Source organism: Dasypus novemcinctus, unplaced genomic scaffold (assembly GCF_030445035.2).
Source record: "Dasypus novemcinctus isolate mDasNov1 unplaced genomic scaffold, mDasNov1.1.hap2 scaffold_161, whole genome shotgun sequence".
In the NCBI taxonomy this organism is placed as follows: Eukaryota; Metazoa; Chordata; class Mammalia; order Cingulata; family Dasypodidae; genus Dasypus; species Dasypus novemcinctus.
In genome coordinates, this window is record NW_026688159.1 from 119,348 (window position 1) to 125,943 (window position 6,596).

The following is a 6,596-nucleotide window of genomic DNA, read 5'->3' on the forward strand; positions in this document are numbered from 1 at the left end:
GGGCCCCGCCCGAGTACGCCTCCTGGCTGCCCGGAGCCCGCGTTCCGCAGTTGCCGGGAAACCGCAGCCTCTCGTCACAAAGCTGGGCGGGGGGCGCAGGGCTGGGGTGCAGGGCCAGGGGCGCAGGGCGGAGGGCGCTGCCGGGATGGGAATGGGACCGTGCCCTCCCGTCTCCTTGCGGGTCCCTGGAGGGCCCACTTGGGACGCGAGGAGCCATCTGCTGGACTGGCGGCCTGCGCCGGCTTGCCCTTGCCCTTGCCCTTGCGCTCCCGGAAGGTTCCAAGCAGGCTGTCCAGGAGAAGTGCAGGCCACCCCAGCGCGGCATCTGAAACCCTCCAGGAGCTGCGGAACAGTAGTGGAAGGCACAGGTGGAATTCATTGCCTTCTTATATTAACTCTGTATCCGCAGCAGCATTGTGTCAACGTACAACGAGTTAGTTTTCAGCGCCTCGGTCAGCACGAGGGGCCACCGCTCACGGTACTGGCAGGTGCGGGTGTGCAGCGGCACGAATCCAATCCAGCCAAGTGGTATCTGGCAAAACTGAGCTGTTCCGCAGCGCTCTGCTGTTTCTTGAGTCAGATGCTGGTTCAAGAGGCGCGTTCCTTTTGTCGAAAATTCACTTAATTCTAAAGCCTCGAATGTGTGTGTGTATCAGTAAAAAGGAAAAGGGGAACTAAACAGGCCTTGGGAATACTTTAACGAGGGCGGCTCTAGGAAGGCTGGCTTGAAACATAAATGATAATGAGGAGCCAGACTTGTGAAATCTGGGGAACAGTCGGTCATTCCAGGCAGAGGGAAGAGCATCTGTGGTGACCCTGAGGCCGAGCCCATTGATGTGCAGGTGGCAGAACGGGAGGACAAGGGCTGTGCAACTTTCAGAAGGGGAAGGCAGCAGGGAGTGCAGGTGGACAGACAGGCAGGGGAGGGGTTGTTCTCAGGCCCGGACCAACGAGCCCCCTCTCGTTGCTTCTTGCCTGCAGGTCGTTGACTCAAGCAGAGGTTTTTCAGTACCATGTCCTTGATGCTAATTAACAAAAACAATAACCACACGTTTACAGTGGCACCCCTACAAGTAGAGCACCCTAGAAGTATGACACCCCTAGAAGTACAGCACACCTAGCAGTAGGGAACCCTAGAATTATGGCACCCCTAGAAGTATGACCCAGCAAGACAGTCTGTGCTCATCCTACACCTCCTTACACATGGACACAACCATTCTAAGGCCCACAGGATGGAGGAATAAAGTATGGATTGGAGTGGACTTAACGATATTCTATTCATGAACTACTGTGATTAGTAATAGAAGAAAATGTGGCATTGGTGTGGAGAAAGTGGCCATGGTGGCTTGGAGTTGTCCTGGGTGTTGCTGCAGGGACAGTTACTGGATATTGTATGTCCTCCCATGGCCCACTGGGTGGACTGTAGGAGAGTGTGGGCTATGGTGTGGACCATTGGCCGTGAGGTGCAGTGGTGCTCAGAGATGTATTCACCTAATGCAATGAATGTCTCATGATGATGGAGGAGGTTGTTGTTATGGGGAGAGGAGTGGGGTGAGCGGGGTGGGGGGTATAGGGTGGGGCAGGGAGGGGAAGAGAGCTCACAGAAGGCAGAAGTGACACTGGGCTTGGACTCGGTAGTGAATAGGGACTGTGGATAAGTTTCTGAGGCATAGCATGATCCAGAATGGGGCTCAGACCCAAAGCCATGAACTGCTCTAAGAACTGTAAGTGAGACCACTTCACAGGTTTCCAAGAGATGTGAGAATCCTTTTGGCCTGGCCCCCAGGTGATCGGCAATTCACTTGGGTATATGAAGGCATCCCAATCAATTGCAGCTCTCTCCTGGTCAATCTTTCATTTGCTTTTATTTGTCCCATTCCTTCTCTGCAAAGAAGCATAAAATTTAAAAGTGAACTTGGAGCTCGAGAACTCATAGAGTTTCAATAACCTATGCTAAAGTTTAAAAAACCTTAAAAATTAAAGATAAACAGATCTAAAAAGTTACAGCATGATGGGGTCATGCGATGGTTAATCACCGTCCAGTTGGTGCTGAGTCATTGGATGATGCAAGCCCTGGCCTGCCAGTGTGAGGGCATTCTGTAGGTGGCTTTAGACCATTAGGCAGTTGGTTGCAGCTATGGCTGATTATATCCACAAACAAGGGCGACTGCCTTCAGCAAGGAGGGGAGTCCCATTACCCCAGCAGCTGGAGGTCTTAAAGCAACACCGAGGCTCTCAGCAGTCGCGCACACATAAGAATGGAAGCTCCTTGAGGGCAAAGTCACAGCTATCTTACTCAGGTACTCCCAGAGCCCAGAACAATGCCTAGCGCATAATAAGAGCTCAATAAATATTTGTTGGTTAAATAAGAGGGATATTTAAAGAAGTATCAAATATGATTCCTGTCCTCAAAGACACAATCAATACTAGAAGTACACAACAAACCAGAGCAGCGTGTGTGAAGAAAATCAGCATTCCAGCTCTCAGAGGAGGTCAGGGTTTTAGGTTGTAGGGAAAGAAGAGACCTGAGTGGGGTGCTGCTGAGTGGACAGAATTTAGTCACGGGGAGATGCTGTCTGGAGGGAGAGGGGGCACCTGGGCAAAGGAGCAAGGTGAGAGAGAATGGAGTGGGTTAGGTGGGAGGGAAGAGACCACCAGCTTGGAGCCAGGCAACAAGGTGCAGCCTCAGGGGGTCCCAAAAGTCAAAGCAGAGGAGGTTCTACTGTATCCTGTGAGCAGGAAAGAAAAAAGGTTTCTGATCACAGGCTGGCATGCTGAGGGTTTTCAGAAGATTAATCTGGGATGTGCAAGATGAACTGGACAAGAGTAAGCCAGAGAGGAAACCAGGGAGCAGACTAGCACCAATACCTTAGAGAACTTGGGAAACTCATCTACATTCTAGTCACTCATCATCATAATGCCTTATTAAGTAACTTACAAAGGAAACAATAAGGTCTTAGGTATTAGGGAGTGATGAAGATTATGGTTTTAGTGAGTCATCTTGTCTATTCTTACACTTACATCAGGAGGAAATTAAAACAGATATTCCAATAATTTAATAAGATTCTCAGTCCACTGGGCTAGCAGACTACTTAGGACCCTGGAAAAAGCAAGTATGAATTAGGGATTACTTTGGGGGGTGGAGGGAATGGACCCATACCTGGCCAACTTGATAACCAAATAAATGTAGTTGCCGTTGTTTAATAGCCTTTTTTCCTAGTAAATTTTTGCTGTTAAAACAAACTCTTTTGGGGCCATTGATGCATAGTGCTACTCTGAAAAAAAAAATCAAAGAGAAATGAACTTAGTTTTTATAACCATCCAAAATATTATTTTTCTGGCCAAAGTTTACTCAAGATTTGGCTTTTCCTAATGGCCAGTACTCTCACATGAATCATGAATGTGTTACTCTTTAGTCTACTGAAAAAGTACTTGGCTTAATTAATGATCCTGTTTATAAAATATTACAAGGAATTTCCAAAAAACATATCCTGAAATGTACTTTTAATTTCTGGAATCATCTATTTTTCTCACCTTTTTAAGAAAATGATCCTTTTCTATTCACCTCAACAGGCCTTGTAACATAAAAACAACAGCAGTTTCTTTACCTTTGGGCCCATCTTCATCAACTGTAAAAGGTAATATAAATCCTTCTTTATCTAATTTAATTTCAATATCTGGTGAGATAAGAAAAAAGGTCTTCATGTGATACCCTCACAAACGTTATCTTCCTTTACTTCTTTGTTCTATTTTGATTTATTCCAAACTGTATTTATCAATAGGACAGAAGGCTGCAAAGAAATGACCACAACCAAATGAGGGTGAGGATGTTCACTCACTCAGCTTCAAGAACAAGCCTGTCAGCCTGAAATTAAGGAGGCTTCCTGGGCTAAAGCAAGGAGTAGGTCCTCAAATTAACAGGGGAGCAGTAGGAACCACATACTTCCTCCTTCTCCTTACAAATGGCAGCACACTTTGAATTCTGACAGTGAAGAAAATGTCCTAAGTTCAGCAAAATTAGACAACTAAGCAGCTCAACACATCCATCTCTTCCAGTGCCTCCTGACAGCTAATGCAGCCCATATCTGTGGCACCCCACAACTGCAACATCTGGCCAAGGGGCATAGCTAGAATTCCCTTCCCAGCCCTCTGGTGTATGCCATTCCTTCTGTAGAAAGGGCCATGAGACAGGTGAGGTGGAACATGTGACCATTTGAAACCTATTAGAGATGGTTCTCTTTGAGATGACTTTTTTTTTTAATTTATTTAATTCCCCTCCCCTCCCCCGGTTGTCTGTTCTCTGTGTCCATTTGCTGCATCTTGTTTCTTTGTCAGCTTCTGTTGTCAGCGGCACGGGAAGTGTGGGCAGTGCCATTCCTCGGCAGGCTGCTCCCTCCTTCGCACTGGGTGGCTCTCCTTATGGGCGCACTCCTTGCGCGTGGGGCTCCCCCACGCGGGGGACACCCTTGCGTGGCACGGCACTCCTTGCGTGCATCAGCACTGCGCATGGGCCAGCTCCACACGGGTCAAGGAGGCCCGGGGCTTGAACTGCGGACCTCCCATGTGGTAGACGGACGCCCTAACCACTGGGCCAAAGTCCGTTTCCCAAGATGACTTTTTAATTGATGAAAGGAAGGACTTGGACTCAAAGTCAGCATAGTCCAGCAGCTATTTCTGGGAGGATTTGTGTGCTTATATCTGTGCTAATGTGGTAGCCACCAGCTATGGGAGGCTTTGGAACACTTGAAATGTGATATATGATTAGGGAAATGAATTATAAACTTTACTTATGTTTAATTTAAATTTAAGTAGCCATCTGCACTAGTGGCTACTATACTGGACAGTGCAGGCCTAGACTATAAGAGCGGCTAAACAGACATGAGCACTTACTGTGTTATTCCCTCATTTATTCCTTCTTACCATAGGTGTTTGAGGTCAAATTTTACAGATGAGGAAGCAAACCGAAAAAAGTTAAAAAGGGTAAATACTCTGTGCAAAGGCATTCTGCTAATCTGTGGCAAGCTGGATTCAAATATAGTCTATATACTATATTCTACCATCTACACTCTAGAGCCATATGCAGGGCAGGGAAGATTCCATTTTGCATTCTGTGGCTACTAAGCTCCACCTGTCTCCCAAAGAGATAACAACTCACAAGGTTCTGTAAATAAATCCCCTGGTACTTACCTATTGTATACCAATAGGGTATTAACATTTTGGAAGGAAAGTAGGATCTTGCACCTAAAAGGTCGATCAATTCAATTACCTCAGATTTATGAGAGTGAAAATCCACAGGGGTCTCCAGGGAATGGTATGGAGTAAAAAAAGGTTTCATTTGATATTTAGGAAGGAGTTTGGGATTCTAAAAATCATATATTCAAGCATGAGAGAGAAAAATAAGGTACAAAACCAGAGAATAAAGTGAAGGTAGTGAGTTACCTATGTATAAATGTTTGATACAAAATTCCTTTAACAAATGGTATTTTTCTAGGACTTAGGACTGATATCTTTCTTAACACAGCAATGAAAAATATTCTTGTTATAGTTAAAATCTAATAGCTCAAACTATCTTTAAAATGTGTTTTGAAAGTAGTCACTGTAAAAAAGAACAATAGACATCATGACAATGCTGTCAAATTCAAGAAACATCTCTGAAACTCTCAGAATTGCTTTAAGGACCTGAGGACACTCAGTTAAAATTTTTAATCCAAGAAGAAATGATAAAACTGACATCTCAATTCAATAAATAAAGGATTGCAATGAAACAACTAGTGCTGGAAAATTGCCTATCTGTCTAGTAAAGAAGAGTTAAACTCCTACCAAACATCAGACTATGGGTATATATCCTTTTACTGAGGTTTGCTTTATTCCATTTTGCAGATATTGTGGGTTTTTTTTTCTAAATAAACTGAGGGTTTGTGGCAATCCTGTGTCAAGCAAGTCTATCAGTTCCAGTTTTCCAACAATGTGTACTCACTTCATCTGTGTCACATTTTAATTGGGGTATATACATTTAAAAATAAAAATAATGCTTTTGCATACTTAAAAGACTGTAGCATACATGCACTGGGAAAGCAAAACATGCATGTAACTCACTTTATTATGGTGGTCTGGAACTGAACCTGCCAAATCTCTGAGGTATACCTATATAATAAATCACAGGTGGATTAAAGATCCAATGGGGAAAAATTAGTAAAATACTTGCACTAACATATATTTTGTGAAATAATCTTATGCATGATGGGAATATCAGGAACCATTAAAAGACAGGTAGATTTGGTCACACAAAACTTAAAAACACAACACAATAGAAAGATGAATTAGGGAGCAGGAAGGCAATTCCTAGGAAATACAAATGGCCAATAAGCATATGACAAAATGTTCAACTTCATTATTGCTCACTCAAATGCAATTTAAATACATGAGAAGTCACCCTTTTCCACTGAACTGAGTGGCAAAAGCTAACAGAACAAAAATACTGTGCAGTGGCAGTGGGGGTGACACAGCCACCTTCACTCTCTGCTGGGGAGGTGTGACATCTACCATTCAGAGTCACTATTTATTGACATTACACCAGTGGTCCCACTCTTAACATT

The 6,596-nt window shown here is 44.4% G+C and overlaps 1 long non-coding RNA gene across 1 annotated transcript; it reads left to right on the plus strand.

The window, feature by feature from the left end:
* Nucleotides 1-288: 288 nt before the first annotated feature.
* LOC131277580 (uncharacterized) lies at nt 289-4,177 on the plus strand. Its single transcript, XR_009184726.1, has 3 exons — nt 289-368; nt 3,574-3,638; nt 3,783-4,177. It is a non-coding gene; the product is annotated as an uncharacterized lncRNA (long non-coding RNA).
* Nucleotides 4,178-6,596: the final 2,419 nt, after the last annotated feature.